Source organism: Sinocyclocheilus anshuiensis, unplaced genomic scaffold (genome assembly GCF_001515605.1).
Source record: "Sinocyclocheilus anshuiensis isolate Anshui unplaced genomic scaffold, SAMN03320099.WGS_v1.1 scaffold703, whole genome shotgun sequence".
Lineage (NCBI taxonomy): Eukaryota > Metazoa > Chordata > Actinopteri > Cypriniformes > Cyprinidae > Sinocyclocheilus > Sinocyclocheilus anshuiensis.
This window is the reverse complement of record NW_015551036.1, coordinates 2737-22531: the sequence shown is the minus strand read 5'-3', so window position 1 is coordinate 22531 and position 19795 is coordinate 2737. Positions and strand designations below refer to the sequence as shown.

At 38.6% G+C, this 19795-nt stretch overlaps 1 pseudogene; it reads right to left on the bottom strand.

Moving 5' to 3' along the window:
- The window catches only part of LOC107661344 (glutamine--fructose-6-phosphate aminotransferase [isomerizing] 1-like), a 30001-nt pseudogene extending 10505 nt beyond the window's left edge, over window positions 1-19496 (bottom strand).
- Between the last annotated feature and the right edge of the window lie 299 nt (window positions 19497-19795).

The following is a 19795-nucleotide window of genomic DNA, read 5'->3' as shown; positions in this document are numbered from 1 at the left end:
TTTTAACAGTGGCTCAAGTGTCCAGACACTTATTGGGGCCACCAAGATTTTGACAGATGTTTTCCATGCAGCAATTTAATAAAAACAGCAATACCGAAAATGCGTTTTTGATCTGCAGTGTCTCCTTCGATTAGAAAAAAAGCACATTTATAATCCACATTCTACACCTGGTCAAATGACAAAGCGAGAGAACTTGGGTTGCCAAAAACACTGTATTGTATTTCTGGTGTCATTAAAAAATATAGAAAGAAGGAAAACCAAAAATGTTTTGGTTGAATGATTTGCCAAATAAGGCTGGGGAACAGAGAAAGAAGAAGTGCTTCATATTTTCTCTCCATCCCCATCTCTCACAAAGGCCTTTGATCCCAAAGCCTCTGTGGCTTGTAAATCACTTTAACAGCATTCCTCAATGCATACGTTGTCACATTATATGTCTAAATGTAATCTGGTGTTATGCCATTATCTTTAAGAGCATATTAAAGCCACTCTCAGTCAGATATGAAGCACATTTAGGAAGCATTTAGGACGTCTGACAACATGCTCTGGCTCACTTGTGGTTCTCTGAGTTCACGCAAGATACTTCCAGTGACGGTAGAGGAGCCAAGGACCAGACACCCACCCTCACAAATCACTACCACATGAGCACTGATCCATGGATACATTACTTTGTCGCTTATTATTTACAGATGCTTTTCATCTGTGACAGTTCACTACCTGCAGGGATAAAGTTCCTGTACCAATCTGAGGGTTAAGTAGTTTGGTCAAAGGAGAGATGGTGACTGGGATTGACAGATTATGATCTTGGTGATCAGTTAGATCACATTAAACCATCAACCCATTTTAACCAATTTACCAGAGTCCCAATGCACAGTAATCTAAACCCTCTCTGTGGTTTTAAAAAGGCAACAATTTTCTCAATTAAATATAAACCCAAACCTGATGCAAACCTTAAGTTATACATAAAAAAAGATGCAAACTCAACTCTAAAGCAGTCAATTAGTTTGGTCCCATTGGACTCAGGTCAATTTACAGACCTCTGCTGTGCAGTGGTCTACTACCCAACAGTCCATGCAACAAAGTCGCCTAAGCGCAGACCTGTGGGATGATAGCAGAGGCTGACAGCCTTAGCACTAGAGAAAACTGAAAGAGAAAACAGACTTTTACACTGAAACTGTCTATTATAATAAAGGCTATTATAACAATACAACTGACTCATTTATAAAATGTATATTTATTGTCTCTTCTTGCATGTAGAAGCTGAAGGCAAAGAGGCATAAGTTGCATTTGTAAAATGACTTCTACAATGGTGTACTACCCAGCAGTCCATGCAAAATTGCATCCCCAAAGCATAAACTTGGTGGATGGATGCAAAGGTTGAAGGTGGCATTGAGCAGCCATATCACCCTGTAGCCCAAGACTGGTTGCCCACTGAAGCTGTAGCAGTACCTGGATGGGAGACCTGCTGGGAAAACTAGGTTGCTGCTGGAAGAGCAGTTAATGAGGCCAGCAGGGGGTGCTCACCCTGTGGTCGTGTGGCGTCAAAATAAAAGCAGAAAAACTTATCGGCCGATGCAGATAATTGAAAAATACCAAATATCGGCCGATATATCGGCCTTGGAGATATATCGGTCGACCACTATCCGAAACCATGGATGTTATGCCACTCATTCAATCCCATAATGTGCCGTAATAACGAGTGTACAACCGATGTACACTCAACGGCTAGAGAATAGCCACAATGCAATATTAGGGTCTTGAGCAGGGTCGTTCACACTTGCTCTAGATCAACTCAGGACTAGGGCTTCTGCGATTAATCGAAATCGTCATAAAAATCGCGATTTGAGCATGCGCGATTTCTAAATCGCTTTACAGCACGATTTTCCGCGCCCCCGACCTCCCGCATAATTACACCATAAATGCATATAATTAAAGTCTACTGTTTCACAGTCAACACATGGCTTTTTGGCTAGATTTAAAACAAGGAAAAGTGCACTTTTAGATAAACAAGGCAATAATAGATGTCACTCGTGGTGGTAGTTAAAGTTATATTTATTGAGTTTACACGTGAATATGTCTATGAAAGATTGTATTACTGTACTTCTTGATAAAGCTCTAATTGGTTTTCTTTTGGAAATATGTTTCAAATTCACACTGAATGCATTTATGACTGTAAAGCATGTCTGTGTGTGTCAAAATCGTGATTAAAATCGAAATCACTAAATTGATCAAAGAAATCGCGATAGTTTTTTTTTGTCCATATCGCACAGCCCTACTCAGGACCTCCAATTTCCTGCAGAGATTAGCTCCAACCTGGATTAAACACACCTACCTGCAACTTTTTAGTGTTCCTGAAGACCTTGATTAGCTGGTTCAGGTGTGTCTGATTAGGGTTGGAGCTAAACACTGCAGGAAAGTAGATCTCAAGGTCCAGAGTTGAGGACCATTGATCTAGATCACAGGTGTCAAACTCAGTTCCTGGAGGGCCACAGCCCTGCAGAGTTTAGATTCAACCCTAATTAAATGCACCGGATCCAGCTAATCAAGTCCTTCAGGCTTTTTTGAAAACTACATGGTTTGTGTGTTGGAACTAAACACTGCAGGGCTACAGCCCTCCAGGAACTGAGTTTGACACCTCTGCTCTAGATGTTTCTAAACGAGGGGTTCACACTGACTGTGACCAAGCAAACAGACACCATTGACTTTTGGTCATTTCTGGCACCACTATGGTCAGCAACCGTTTGGTGATGCAACAGTATTATATAACTCAAGTTCAGTCCTAGAGAGCCGCAGTCCTGTAGAGCTCAGCTACAACCCTAAACAAACACACCTGAACAAGCTAATCAATGTCTTCAGGATTACTAAGGCTATAGGCAGGTGAAGATTTTCTTTTCAGGGTTGGATCTGAATTCTGCAGGACTGCGGCTCTCTAGGACCAAACTTGCCTACCCCGATATAACTGGATACCATGGCAAAGTTTCAGTTCAAGTAAATGCATGTGTTAACTTTTTTTTTCTTCATTTCAGTAGGTAAAACAGTACATGGATCCAGTGAGGAACAAGCAGAGCCACAACAGACTTGAGTGACTTAGAGCCACTGAAGAGAAAAAAAACAAAAACAATTCAACTACAGAAGTGTCAATGTGTAGCATGCCATAAATGAGACTTTGAAAACAGTGACAAAAAATAACCCCTAGCAGAGCACTGCAAGTTTTAAGCATGGAATTATGAAGGAATCAAAGCTTGCCACAGCAGGAACACTCTTGAAGAACAGAGGCCTCATGGGAGAGGGAGGACTGCAATCACAGCAAAATCAGGCAAAACAAGCAATATGTCATACCTACATCAAATTCAGCAGCTCACAAGATGGGCTGGGTATAAGCTAACTAGCTGCAAGCTGTGCTGCAATTGGTGTATTTTGGCAAATTGGAAGGAACAGTTGGAGGGTGTCTGTTGCCTGGAAAACTGCTGACTGATGTTCGTTGCTGACTGAAAGATGTTTGATTGGCAGATATTTGGATTTATATTTGGGTTGAATGAAGTCAGCCTAACCATCTAATGGCCACAATGTGCAAAATATGATTGCCACCACAAATCCAGCCAGTGAAGTTATGTATGCCCATGTAGGAAAGAGTCAGGGAAAAAAAAAAAAAAAAAGAACTGGCGTCTACATGACGCTTTCATTTCTCAGTCAGCAGAGGGTCATCTTCTTCCCTAGCTTAAACTTCCCAATTTTGCAGTTGCAATCCAAATTATTACAGCTGCAATCTGGAAACCCAGGAGCATAACACTCCAAGTAGTTGTGAGTTTAAAGATTCCCCTGAGGGACTGCTCTGGTGCTGTGCAGACATGGGCGGATAGAGAGAAAGAGCCTGCATCTGTGGAGCAATCCAACGATTCTCAAAAGTCCTGACATTTTAAAAGTGTGTATAATTTAGACGGAAAAAGAAGGCCAGATAACCTAGACTTGAGGCTGCATGATTGTACATGTTTATTCTTTGTAAAAACACCCAACAAAAAGTCCTTTGCGGACACTTAATGCCCCGATCTGGAAAAACATGAGTTGGGAACTAATAAGAGGGAGGATAAAAGAAGAATGAATGGATGGATTTCTACTTTATTGATGGATAGATGAGAAAGTCAGAGTCCTTCTCTTTGTGATGAGAGTTCCAGTTGGGGAAACAGCTTCCAGAATGACCATCCCTCCAAAGGGTATTCAACTGAGAAATTATTATGACCACAATGCACCACAGGAAACAGACCACCATTTTACAGAGCAACAAAGTGTCAATTTCATGTTCATGAAATTTAAAAAAGCTAATACAGTAACAACAGAATCTTAATTCATCACCACACAACCAGGGCCGGTGGAATCGATTTCCAGTCATTTTACTTCCGGTCATAGAATGGCATCATAAATGTTTTAATGAGACAGGCACCCCCAGGAATATCCTGAGGTGCCTTACTCAAGGACACAAAGGTGAAAGCTCATGGATCACTTCTTGGAGGTCCTGAACCAACAACCATCTGATTACCAGGTTTTCACCATAATCACATGACGACTGTAGGTTTATCATTAACGTCAACATCAATTCAACCTGTAATGTGATGTACAGCATGTGAAACATTGGGAATTACTTGGACTGGTCATCTGTCCAGGGTTTTCACTGCCTTGGCATGAGATGCTGTGATTGGCTCCAGCATCCTCCTAACCCTATATAGGACAAGCGGTTTTAAAGGGGTCATATGATGTTGCTAAAAAGAACATTATTTTGTGTATTTGGTGTAATGAAATGTGTTTATGCGGTTTAAGGTTCAAAAAACACATTATTTTGCACATATTCACAAAACAAATTATTTTCCACATACTGTACATTATTGTTTCTCCTCTATGTCCTGCCTTTCTGAAACGCGTCGATTTTTACAAAGCTCATCGGTCTGAAAAGCGAGGTGTGCTGTGATTGACCGAATACCTCAAGCGTGTGACAGAAATTTTACGCCCCTACCATACTGTGATGATGCCCTGTCCCTTTTATAAAGAATATCTCTTTGGATTTGAGACTTTAGTCTTTGCAACTTTACAGATCTTCTTTATGCACCAAGAGCTTGTAACACTCCAAAGAGAAAAATTGAAAATCGCATCATATGACCCCTTTAAGCATGAAAAAAAAAATAGAATGGATAGAATTGTTCAAATCTTTAAAAGTGGGCAATCATGCCAGACCTTAATGACAATTTGCAGTCGATTGTGGAGGACGAAGAAATACTAACTCCAATTTCTTTGCAGTAATATCAAAAGTAGAAAGGGTCAATTTTGATTTCATACGGACTTGAATATGACCTAATGAGCAATCCGCTATATGATCTCAGCATAAATTCACGGATTTGTGACTATAACTCCAAATTTGTATAGCCCCAACCTTCGCAGCAATGACTATGGTAGGGAGTTTTCTTTTACAACTACGTAACACATGGTCATTAACAACCTTTGGGAGTTTGTTCAATCACAACTGCATCATAATTATTCTTAAATACAGAAACAAATAAACCACCGATCTAATGAGAGTTTGATCCTCAACTGTAAAGTCCTGCATCTCATTTGAATCCTGGATGACATCCGAGGGAGTCTGTAACTTATCGCTTAAACTCATTGAAAATGGCCTGCCCAATTGTTCCAAGAGCTAAAGAGAAAAAGTAGGGGTAGAGAAAGGCCGGAGCAGCAAGAGTATGAAAAGTGCAGTCTCCTTTGTGGTCATATTTCTTCTCTCAGCATTAACATCTCTCATCCAGCTGCTCCTTAGACACTCGATTCCAAGAACAGTTTTTTTCTTTTCACATATTTGTTGTGACTTCATTAGACTTGTATGTGGTGGTTGAAGATGTAGAATAGCGGTTAAGACACATGCTCTAGACCTTCTGAGCTGTGGTGCTTATGTGGGAGACTCAGGTTTGATTCTGGCATATGGCTCGACGTGGTTTAGAATGGTATGGGACACTTCTCGATACTTTGAGTTGTAGTTCTCAATTCTTACCCATTTTCTCGCATTCAAATAAGCACTGTTCAACTCAACTATCTGTTAAAAGTGCATCAAGAAGTTCTTTAGCAAGCATGTACTTATAGATACCACAACGGTTCAGTCTTCAGAGAGCAGTCCTTACCTATCCAACAAAAAAAGAAGCAACTTGAACATCACTACTCAGGATTTTCTCTGTACTCAAATCTTTTCACCTTGTGTTCCAGTATGTATTACAGATCAATATTTACACTCGTTTTTTGTCTCTGTTGGTCTTTTTGTCGTCAGACCTATTTTGCTTCTTCGGCACACCATACATAATTGAAACACTTTTTTTAAATAGAAAACTTGGTACTTCATGCTATCTTCATCTTCTGTGAATATACATCATTCAGATGACTTGCCTTGACTCGCCTTGAGTAACCATAGCCACTGTGGGCTGCTTGAGCATTACTATCAGTATCAGATGATACACTGACCAAAAATAAAATTATCATTAAGTATAACTTTAATTTAAATTTACTAAGGTTGTAAATTGGCTAAAACTGTAATCAGATCATTTGCATAATATCCTTTTTTTGTGATTATACTAAATGAACTAAATCCAACAGTCCTAAACATTATTTTAAGTTAAAATGTTCAAAGGTGGTTGCCATTTTTGTCCCCCTCCCTCAACAATAAAATTACTTGATAAATTAAGAAACAACCAAAAAAAACAAACCCACCTTGGTGCTAGCCACACCAATCTCTGGGCCAGCATTGATGTGAACACCACAGTCTGTTTCTCTTGAGATAGAGCTGCCCACAGTGTTGGTGATGCCCACCGTCAGGGCGCCTCTCTCCTTACAGTAGCGCAGAGCCAACAGGCTGTCTGCCGTCTCTCCTGAACACACACATCAGAGTTCAGATGACTGTCCTACCTCAAAAACATAATTCATAACACACACAGGCACGCAAGCCAACCTGATTGGCTGATGAAAAAGCACACATCATCTCGGAAGACAGGCGTGTTGCGATCCAGGAAATCACTAGCCAGCTCCACCATGACAGGAAGTTCAGTCAGTTCTTCCAGTACCTGACGAGTCTAAACCAGAAACAGAACCAGCATGAACCAATTATTATTTCGTAATCAGACATGATGCAATAAAATATGATAAAGTGATAAAAAGCATTTATTTTACCCTAAAGTCAACTTATGACTGTTAGTCAAGGCTTTTTTGCAGTGTCTTTGTGTTTTTTCATGATAATGATCCATTCTCTCCAGTCATATAAGCAAAATCTCAGCAAAAACGGTCGATTGTTTATTGCCAACAGTGTAGCGCTTTATGAAGTCCCTTTTAAGCCAAGCAGCTTTCTATTGATCAAAATGGCGGATCTGTGGAATCAACGTAAACCCTAACAAAATCTGCATTGGGAAGTCACAAAATTCCAGACTGTGTGGATTCATATTAAAAACACTGGATTTCACCCACAAATATTCACCAAACAAATGTGACACTACCTTCAGAACAAAATAGGACATTTTGGTCACACTTTATTTTAAAGTCCATTTCTCGCCATTAACAAACCATTAACAAACCATTAACTACATGCTAATAAGCAATTTGCTTATAGAGAGAATTTGTCCCAATATTAAAGTAACACTTTAGTTTAGGGACCAATTCTCACTTTTAACTAGTTGCTTATTAGCATGCCTATTATTAACATACTGGCTGTTTAGTAGTGCTTATAAAGCACAAATTCTGCATGAGAATATTCTACATCCCTAATCCTACCCACTACCTAAACTTAACAACTACCTTACTAACTATTAATACGCAGCAAATTAGGAGTTTGAGGCAAAAGTCGTAGTTAATAGTTTGTTAATAGTGAGAATTGGACCTTAAAATAAAGTGTGACCATAAAGTGTTACCAACATTTTTTTTATACAGCTGTAGCTTTAACACTATGTAAATTCTCACTTTATAAAATGAGTAAAAGCAGGCCCAACAGAGACTGTGCTTCATCTTTCAATAGCTGACCATTTACATAACATTATATTTTGTTTTTGCAGTTTGGTTTCATTTTTTTTTAACAGATAGGAAGATTCAAGTTCTGAAACATTTCAGAGGACAATTTTTTTCTTTATATGACCCCTTTAAATTCTGGATTTAAACTTGTACAAGTCTCTGTGACCCCCTTCACACCTGACAATAACACGTGTTTCATATCCAAACAATCTTCAGCTGGATTGCATTTACACCTTGGATTCCAGGTCTCCAATGTAATCGGATTTCAATATGTTTTCTGTCATATGACAGATAATAAATAAGACATCTAGTCTATTGCATTTCTCCATTCAGAAATTATTTTAAGTGAGAAGTGAGTGAAGATTCAACACAGACAGACTGCGACACACTGAGAATACTTGTTTTTACGCAGGCTAAAAATGCACACTTCAGAAGATCCAACTGATGGAGTTTGCATGGTTCGCAGAATTAAATATTTATTTGATATTTAGACTTTGCCTTTCTATTACTAATAACAGAAAGGCAAACACTATTAATATGTTTCCATTTACCGTTTAACAAATTATTTATTAGCCAAATCTGTTCAAGAAATCTGATGAAGATGGAGAATGGGAACTCCGATGAATCTGTGCTTAGATGCTGATGTTGTCATAAATAAAAGTTTCTGAAATTTATGAGATAAACAAAAAACTTCAGCCAACCACTTATTGAAACTAACTTTTCCAATCATATGTTTTGTAGCATTTACAACTCTTAACATTGTTAAATGTTGTTAGTCATCCCTAACCAGCTCCAAATGTAGATCTCAATATGAGATCTATTCGCTGGAAAACCCATACTAATGCCAGGTGTGAAGTGGACCTCTGTGTGTTTGTTTAATGATGTACATACTGCAACTCCAGCATGGTAACTGGTCCCACAGGCGATCATGATGAGCCTCCGACATCTCTGGATCTCTTTAATGTGGTCTTTCAACCCTCCCAAGATCACTGCAAACACACACAATTTACAAAAATCTGGTATCAAAGTAAAAAAAAAAAAATTTAAGGAAAAATCAGCTATTCCCAGTAACTTCTTTGCCTTCTGTTTCACTATAAACTTTTAAAGGAAGTAGATTAGGCAGAAACTTGCTACTTGGCTTTCCCCTGAAATCTGACTCATTGCTCATGAGTCCAGTTTTATTGACAATGATGCAGTTGACTGACCATTCAGTTCTACCAAGTCAACACATACAGTAAGTGTGTAAAGAGTCAGCTGGTAAATGTTTGCAAAGACATCAACACACCTCGTTCCCGTTAAATACATTTCTTCTGACCAGTGTAGAGATACGTCTAAATTCACAAGAACTATGAAACTTGCTACTTGGCTTTCCCCTGAAATCTGACTCATTGCTCATGAGTCCAGTTTTATTGACAATGATGCAGTTGACTGACCATTCAGTTCTACCAAAGTCAACACATACAGTAAGTGTGTAAAGAGTCAGCTGGTAAATGTTTGCAAAGACATCAACACACCTCGTTCCCGTTAAATAAATTTCTTCTGACCAGTGTAGAGATACGTCTAAATTCACAAGAACTATGAATTCCCTAGAAGCTTTACTTGTGTCTGGTCTGGAAAGGACTCGCTGATCTGAGCACAGCTGGCCTTACCTGTGTTGTTCTCAAAGTTAACTCTTCCTCGCATGGTGTTGACCACAGACTCTGGCTGCTCGAAGATCTCCTTCTGCATGAAGGAACTGAAGTTTCCTTTTTATAAAGAAGAAATAGAGTCAAGTTAGTCTTTTAGGTGACAAGCATCACAAAATCACTGCATTCGGTTGTACCGAGTGAATTATCGTGTCATATTTTTGAGCAAATGTCATCTGGAACTGCTCTCGTCTTAAAGGGCATCTGTGAGGCGTCATAAGCCATGACTGAACAATCATCATCATAAATAGCCGATTACAAACAGTCTGATGGGATTAAGAGATTTCAGCCACTGACGCCAAGCAAAACCAAAGCCCTTAAATTTTCCACTTGATTAGAAATTCTTCATTAATTATTTTCTCACAAAATCATTGGGATACACAGCAGGAATGTGAGAATAACTGAGGGAATGCAATACCCATAAATTAGGTCATGAGAATATTTTTTTTTTTGTCAGATGAAATGTGGGGAGGCGAGGAGAAATGAGGGAAGGAGTGGATGGAGAGATGGAGGAGGAGCAAAAAAGGAGGAGAAATATAAAGCAGTGCACATCTGAAGTGATGTACTGCTCTCTGGTGGCTGGAAAGCAAGCACACATTCGCCCTCTGATACATGTCAGCTCCTCAAGCGCAACAGTAGTAGTGAGTGCTATGGTGGTCTCAGTCTCCGATGCATAACCATAGTTCATTTACAGAGTGAATGATACGTATTGCACACAGAACTGGAAAGCTCCAATCAGAACGCTCGAATGCAATGCAAAAGATAGAAAAGCAAAGAGATGAATGTGCAACATTTCCTTTAAAAATTATGCAGGATGAAATAAAGCACCTCCTACAGTTCCTCTACCACAGAAAACTTATCATCTTTGAGAAGGAGCTAAAACGGCAAAGAGTAACTAAAATTCCTGGTCACACTTCCTTGTCTCAAACTCACAATTTGCTGCTTATTAATAGTTAGCAAGGTAGTTGTTAAGTTTAGGATTAAGGGATCTAGAATATAGTCTTGCAGAATAAGGCATTAAAGGTGGGGTATGTCTTTTTTCAAAAACGCTTTAGAAAACTGAGTCGGGCCGAGTACCAAAACAAACTTGTAGCCAATCAGCAGTAAGGGGCGTGTCTACTCATGATGGGGAGGAGAGAGCGCTCAGTGCACAGGACGGACATTAGCAGAGCCGAGCAACGACAGAAAGATAGGGATGGCGGATAAAAAAAACAAAAGAGGGAAAAAAACGTCCGCGGAACAATAGAAGGCTTAAGGCAATAAGGCAAAAAGTAGGACCCGTGTAAATATCGGATCAGCTTTCCTTCCAGTGCTGGAGAGAACTCAAGGAGCGGAAGGCCTGCGATCGGACGCCGAGGTTGCTTTGTTTATTCTCGATAGGTGAGTAACATTGGTTTAACAACTAATATATGCTGGCTTTTGCTTGAATATGCTCGTGTGTCATAATCGTTGCCTGGGTTGCGTACGTATGTGTGGGGTGGAGCTATCAAAATAGGGGCGTTTGTTTTGGCGATTTGAAATATCAACATTGGCTACTAGAAATCACTTACCCCACCTTTAATATGTGCTTTAAAAGTATTAATTAGGGGTGCGCCGATCCGATATTCAGGACCGGTATCGCTCCGATACTGGCATTTTCTGCTGGATCGGGGTATCGATCAGACGAGACCGATCCAAATACGGTATAGTGCATATACTATTCTGTTTTATTATTAAGCCCCACGAAAGGCACAAAAACATTATAAAGCACCATCTTTTGGTTTCTGTACCCAATATTTTAAAAATGTACAAATTAGGGGAGCGCTGATCCGATATTCAGTATTGGTATCGCTCCGATACTGCCACTTTCTGCTGGATCAGGGTATCGGTCAGACAAGACTGATCCAAATCCGATATAGTGCGTATACTATTCTGTGTTTTTGTTAAGCCCCACGAAAGGCACAAAACATTATAAAGCACCATAAAGTTTCCATGCACTATATTTCAAGTGTTCTGAGACCGTTCCATAGTTTAATGTGAGGTACGAATATTTAAGTTGTTAAATTCAAGTTCTCTTAAACTCTTCTCTCTGCTGCGGCTGTCAGTTATCCTCCATTCAGCATTCAGACTGCGCGTCACGTTCAGTTACGACAGTCAAGACGACAAAACTCTCTCTAGGATGATACAATAGACACCGACTCATCTTTTTCAGACAATGTGACTGAAATGAGACACTGTAGGTGTGCTATACACATTACACATCACATACACTATCATAGGACAGAACAAGAAAAGCTAGAAATAATCTTCCATTGCACAAAATTATTATAATACGAAAAGCTCCAATACAGAGCAGCACGAAGCGCTTATGCGCATCCCGTGCACAGAATGATGCACTTGAAGCAACACGGAGTCACAGAGTCTACGCTCCGCATAGAAAAGTTTAAAGCACAAAGGGAAGAGATACTGATGCGTAGTGTATTATATCTGTGCGATAATTTCTTGAGCCTTTTCTTTTAGCAGTTTTAAATTTCAGTTACTGTGCGCGTGAAGAACAATTCCTAGTGCTCTGTACTCCAGTGTAGTGAACCTGTAACAGACTTTTGCATAAAAGGACTTTATCTTGCTGGAGTTTATAGCTAATTCTAAATCATGTTACTTTCTACCGGGTGTCTGTTACAGGTTCACTACACTGGAGTACAGAGCACTAGGAATTGTTCTTCACGCGCACAGTAACTGAAATTTAAAACTGCTAAAAGAAAAGGCTCAAGAAACTATCGCACAGATATAATACACTACGCATCAGTATCTCTTCCCTTTGTGCTTTGAACTTTTCTATGCGGAGCGTAGACTCTGTGACTCCGTGTTGCTTCAAGTGCATCATTCTGTGCACGGGATGCGCATAAGCGCTTCGTGCTGCTCTGTATTGGAGCCTTTCATGTTATAATACTTTTGCGCAATGAAAGACTGTTAATAGCCTTTCATGTTCTGTCTTATCTATCATATGTTGCTGCTTCATTACTGTGCTATAAATGTAAAAGAAATGCATTTAATTTATTGCATATATTTATATATAATTATATTTACTTGTTTTTCATGAATGCATATTACAATACAAAGAGCAATGTGTAACATTTTACCAGATTACACCTATTTACTTTTAGTTTTCCCCAACTAAATGTTTTCTCTAAATGTTTAGATTTTATAAAATTATTGTGAACTCAAAATCATTTTTGTAGAGTAACTTTTGCAGCTGAAATATCCACTAACCTAGTTATTAATAGTATTTTTCTCATAGATTATGATTATATATTTTTTAATTTGTTATTTTTCTTTATAATGAAGTTGTCTATATTTAGTAGATTGTGTGTAATACACAAAAGAGTGATGATCAGGTCAACACACACTGAGGTAATAAAAAAAAATAAAAAAAACTCTGCTGGTATCGGCTCGGTATCGGTATTGTCCGATACTCAAGAACTTTTGGTATCGGATCGGGATCGGTTCTGAAAAAATGGTATCGTGCCACCCCTAGTATTAATAAACTAGTAATATGCATGCTAATAAGCAACTTGTTAGTAGTAAGAATTAGTGCTTAAAACAAAGTGTTACCAAATTCCTTATGTGCAAAAATGACAAAATGTTCCCGAATTGGGGATTAGTTCATAAACTGGGAAATGTATTATTCTGGCATTGGGAAGTCATTTTAGCCATTCGATTTGTCTGGATTGTTAGTGATAGAAACATGTGATCGTGGTCCTACAAGCCAAGTTGTTATATGAAACTGGTGTTTTTCCTGAAGCCACGGCACAAATCAGCGTTTAACCGCACACTGTTGGTGTGCTATTGCTACAGCTGACCTCTTGGATTCTCTCTTTGGTTTATGCCAGTCATTTCTCTCTGACTGAGGTTTATATGGCAGAGCTGCATTGAGAAGTTTGTCCATAAACATCTTGAGAACTTGTTTTAACCTCGCAATCTTAATGTGGGTCATACTGGGTGTGGTTGGTTTATATCCAATCATCTGTGTATTTCCCCAATGACCGTTTCGTAAAATGAATGTAATCATGTCTAACAGGCTTTTCGATTTCCAAGCAAACATCTCTCAATGCCAAGTAACCTCAGACTTCACAGTGAAATTATGATCACCAAAATACGCAACACTTTAGACATAGCAAATAGTTAGCATGAAGCATAAATCGATTGTGTGTGCAGGTTTTTTTTTTTGCTCTGTTTTACGTCAGTTTCTGGTTATTCTCATATAACCACATTGTTGACTTTCATAAAAGGCCATTCATACGGTTTCTATAAAGCTATGCATTTGTTAACTATCATTTTACTAATCATTCTAAAGTTGGAATCACTTTCAGAACATTTTTTTTCCAGCTGATGAAAGATAAAACATTGACAGGCAATCTGAATCCACCAGATTTTAACGAGTTTGAGCATTTAAAGTGGCAGATGACAAAACTGCAGCGCGAGCTTAAAATTAAACAGAACGTTATCATCCATTGATATGGACGCTAATAAAGTTATTGCTATAGTTATCATTCTTGGTATGAACTTGGTCTGATCTTATTCTTGCCTCCCACTTGGAAAAAAGAAGAGATTGACTAAGTGATATGTAAAGTGACTAACCACAGTCCTTTTTTATTTAATGGTGTATGTAATTGATTAATCAATAATTTCTTAAATTTTCATCAATAATTTGATTTCTTATCTTAAGTCTCAGTAGAACCAGCACAAATGCAGTCAGTAATCATCAGAGCAGTGGGCATAGAGTACGTTAATAAAATGATGCATTTGAATAGTGGACAATTTATTAATATATTAATAAATTATTAAATAGATGCATTTAATTTGTTGTTAAAAACCATATTAAAAGGTTAAGCACACTTGCTATTTGTAGTTTAGCATGTGTGTGTTGTATTAATGCCAATTAAATGACTATATCATTTAAAACAATCAACCTTGCTAACAATGTTTACTCTAAGGACTAGTGCTTCCTCTGAAAGTTTCTTCCTTGAAACTTTGCGTCCAGCACACTGATAAAAACCTGTGAATGTGCAGAAGCCAGCCAATCAGGTTGCAACTGGTGCTTTCAATCAGCTCTTGCTATTTTTGTGTATGATATGCATCTGTCCTTACCCTTCATGATCTGCTGCAGCTCCATCTGCAGGGTCTGGATGGCACGGGCCGGGTGGTCTCCTGCTGTGCGCTTGATCCGATGGATGGAGAGACGCCCGTCACGCACTGCTGCGATATCATCGTCCTCGAGGAAGATGACTCGATTGGTGTGCTCGATGACAGCACTGCAGTGACATCAAATAAAGCCATTTCAACACCTATTCTGTTTAAATCCACTCCATTCTAGGGATGCACGATATTGGATTTTTGCCGATATCCGATATGCCGATAATTTTCAACTCATTTTGGCCGATAGCCGATGCCGATACATAATTATTTTAAATTTTGGTTAGTTTTTAACAAGAACTTATTTGTTAGAATTAAATAATCAATAATAAAAGTTATTTTATAATGACAGTACATTGAAGATTTGAAAATAATTATAAACTATATATCACTGCATTTTTTTTTTCAGAAAGTTACCTTTTTTATTTTATGATTTAATATTTGTAAATGGTCTAAAGCAAAAGAGTTGTAAAAATTCTGAAAATCTTCTAGAGCTCATAATTTAAAAAAATATAACATTCCACATTAATGGAGCTTAAAGGTGTAAGCTCTCTTACCTCTGTAATGCAAAGGTAATGTAAAGGTGTAATGCCTCTGCTGCCACTACACGTGCTATTACAGTTTCCTCTATCATACACCAAACGTGTCATTCTGTAGTGCTTTCTCAGTTTAAATGCAGCGATCCAAAACAGTGAACCTAATCATCATTCAGGCAAAACTTTGCTTCAAGAATGAGCCACAATGCTGAAGTGATCTAATCGCTAGCACACCTGAGCACATGCGAGTTAATGTATTCCTCTTATCGGCAAGACATATCGGCATAGTTTTGGATGAGGCAAAATGGAAATGCATGTACCTGGCATCAGATGCAAAGTAGTACTCCACGGCTTTCTCGTCCACAGGAAACAGACACGTGTCCTCGTCCATCCTGGGCAGAGTATTGCAGCTCTTTTTATCTTTACCAGCTATAATCAAAGACACATTATTAATCATTACTTTATTATTGGTAACTCTAAAGAGAATATATGCAAGAATGACATTTATGATGTTAGTAAAAGTTGTTGCATTGCAATATGAGGATCATTTGATAACAGAAGCAGGATACTGCAAGTAAATTACATGTATTTTGCATGACAACTGGATATTGTGCATGTCTTGTTTTTGTCACTATATAAATGCTAATTAATTGGCTATCAATTTCTACTTTATTTCTGGACTTCTGCCTACTTGTTTGACAGATATAGTTGAAAGTAAATTAGTTCCAATGGGCAGAGATGGGCCGGTGGAATCTGAGCATGTTGCAGGACAGGCTTGAACCTGTCTGAGCATTAAACTCAGTGATTTTAAAGGATATGTGCCAGTTCAGTTCTTCATGCAGTGGGAGGTCAGTGTGTGTGTGTGTGTGTGTGTGTGTGTGTGTGAGAACTCACAGGAGCGATACAGGATGGGGATGTGATCTGTGGAAAGCTTGTGGTCACTTCTAACTCCAATCAGTAATGGACCTCCTCTCCTGGATGGATGCAAAGAAATACCCATTTGAGATATTAATGCTTTTAGTTGTACTGTAATATAGCGCTGTCAAATGCTTCAAATTCAGTGTACTGAAAGCCAATTATTTTCTTAGTTAACATACGTTCAGGGCATATGTAAAAGATACAGCTGGCTATAGACAATAAGCACCTGTAAAGTCGGTTTACAAGCTGCTAAATGTGTTTTTTTTCTTGCTGCGCGTTCTCTCAAGTGCGTTGTATGTTTGCTGAGAGTGAAGAAAGGCTGTGCGGAAACTTTTAAATGGAAATAGTTTGGGTATGATATGCAAATTACTAACCTTGGGCATTCGGTCGCTTGTTTAGAATACTCTAAATTCATTAATATTACAATAGGATTCAGAAAACATTTATGCGCGTATAGGTTTCATGAAAAAAATAAAATTGGTGTGTATAAATACAAACAAGCCAATTATTAGTTAATGTGACCTTATTTGTGCAAAAAACATGGGGGAAAAAACGATTAACCCTCAACAGGTGTTTACATCACATTTACATGAAAAGCATATCACTTGCTTTGTTTTGATAATTAAATTTTGGTAACACTTTGCAATATTAGTTGCCATTAGTAATTGCATTAACAAGTAACTAACAATGAGCTGTATTTTTTGTTATCTTTTAAATTTACAGTATTTATTCATTATTGTTAACAGCTTTAGAATTATTTTCCATTGTTAGTTTCACCTAAATTTGAACAAGTTTCACCTAAATTTGACCATACAATGACCTCAAATTATTTTGTTTTTGTTAAACTCCCCATCTGGTTTCATTTATAACTGTCCATAGAGAGTGACGTAAACGTTTTCCTTTCTCCTGATAATGGGAGCTCCATTAGGGACTTTTGTGTTTGTGTATGTGATTGCTCAGAATTAGGGCGGTGCAAAAAATCGAATGCGATTTTCATGCGAATGTGCTGGAGATTTACTACTAATCACCAGAAGTGCCTTTACTGACGAGATTCACATGAAAATCGCATTTGATTTTTTGCACAGCCCTACTCAGAATGCTACAATCAGTTTTTAGAAATCACGTCGAACAGACTCAGGCTACGTCCACACGAAGCCAGAGCTTTCCCTATCCGATCTTTTTTTTCACCTCGTCTCAAGAAATATCTGCGTCCACACGAAACCACAAAACCGACACAACACGATGTAGTATACATGCCAGACCAGCATGTGGCGCTGTAATTCTGCCACAGAGATGCACTAAAAATGGAGAAGACTTGGACAATGCGCATAAACCTTGCGCGCGGTATACAAACGAACATGGAACAATGCATTTATTAATCTGTGTTAATGTTAGTTAATAAAAAGACAATCGTTCAGTGTTTGTTCATGTTTTTGTTGCTGTTACGTGACGTAGCGGTGTCTGACTAGGGGCGAGACATGGGCTGATGACGTCATCGTTTCAGAAAATATACGGATTCGCTGTCCACACGAAAACGCAAGGGTGGCGTTTTCAGATTTATCCACTCTGGGATCCGGTTTCAAAAAATATCGGTTTCACTCTCCCAAAATGCCGGATCTGTCTGGACGAAACGCCTATACAATACAAAATTTATGTGTATACAGCTAAACGCGTCTCCGTGTGGATGGGGCCTCAAACAGCTGAACTGAATGAATGCATTAACGCATTTAATTGAGCACATGTTAATGTTGACTACTTAAGGTTAAATTACCTGCTGCCCACTGCCTCTCCCGGATAGTGCACACTTTTGAAGACCAGGGCAAAAGCTCCTTCCTAAAGTAGAGATGATGTTTAGTACCACATCATTTACATTCATTATTCATGACCATTAGAGTGTCTATTGTCAGGGTGACAGAAAAGGTGTTTACTAGTTGCTGGGTGACTTGCTCCACGAGGGTGGCGAAGGTGATGGCATCGCTCTCCCGGTTATCATACATGTACTTCACCAGCTTAGCGATGGTCTCCGTGTCTGTCTCAGACTCAAACTCATAGCCTTTACTCTCCTGTACACATACAAATAGAAATGGTCAACATATAGACACGTACTGGTTGGATAAATGTATGGAGAGATGATGTTTTACTTGCCAGAAACTTCTTCAGGTCTTTGTAGTTGGTGATGATTCCATTATGGATGACAATAAACTCTGCAAGGAAATAAAATAAACAATACAAAATCACAAAAAAGAACACTTCTATCCAAAAAAAATTTTTTACAGATAGGAAAGTTTGTGCAAGTAAATTTGCGTTATGAAAAGCAGGTTGTTGGTAACGGACCGTTGTTCTTGTCAGATCTCTGCGGGTGGCTGTTGACCGGGCTGGGGACGCCATGAGTGGCCCATCGAGTGTGAGCGATTCCCAGGTGCACATCAAACTCCACATCAAGATCAACATCCTGCTGCCCTGTGGAACAGATGTAACGCTTTAGTATAGGGATCAATTCTCACTATTAACTGGTTGCTTATTAGCATGCCTATTATTAACATATTGGCTGTTTATATGTGCTAATAAAAGCACATATTCTGCATGAGAACGTTCTACATCCCTAATCCTACCAACTACCTAAACTTAACAGCTACCTTACTATTAATAAGCAAAACATTTACTGAGGAAAAAGTCATAGTTAATGTTTTGTTAATAGTGAGAATTAAAATAAAGTGTGATCAGATGTTCAAATACAAACTGTTAATACCATATTTAGGCTAGAAAATAAAAAAAATACAAGTAAGCAAATGCATCTGGCCAATACATTTCAAGTGTGCAGTGTGTCAAAGATAAAGAAAAGGAAAAATTTAGTTTAGAACAGATGTTGAACATATAGGTCCCCCCCCCCTGTAAAATGACCACCATTACTTACTATGGATTTCCTCATCCAGCGCTTTGACTTTTCCTGTTTGCTTGATCAGGTGGATGTTCTTGGAGTTGGTTTCCCATTCCTTAGCGTTTCCTCCATCAATGCCCACACCAGCGGAGTCATAGCCACGGTACTCCAGGCGGTGCAGACCTTTGATAAGGACCTCAAGGATCTCACGGCGAGTGCGGGGCACGTGATAATTCAGATACGCAAAGATGCCTTCAGAGAGAGAAAGAACTTTTTTTTTTTTTAAGACTTTGCAAATAAACAGATTTTCACTGCACTTTCAGCAGTTCATTCAAAAACTATGGCTGCATTCCAATTCACACACTATCAATACTATACAAAAACCAACATCAGATATAGAGGCTATTATGTGCAACAAAAGTGATTGTACATCCAAATACAAACGCCCACCTGGAGGGCATAACGAAGCTTTGCTCCACTGACCGCCAGTTATTTTTACACAGATTGCATTAAGTAGTAATGTAGTAAAACGCAGAAACGCAGAAGGCGAAATTCAGTAAACACCTTATTATGTATACTTTGTACAG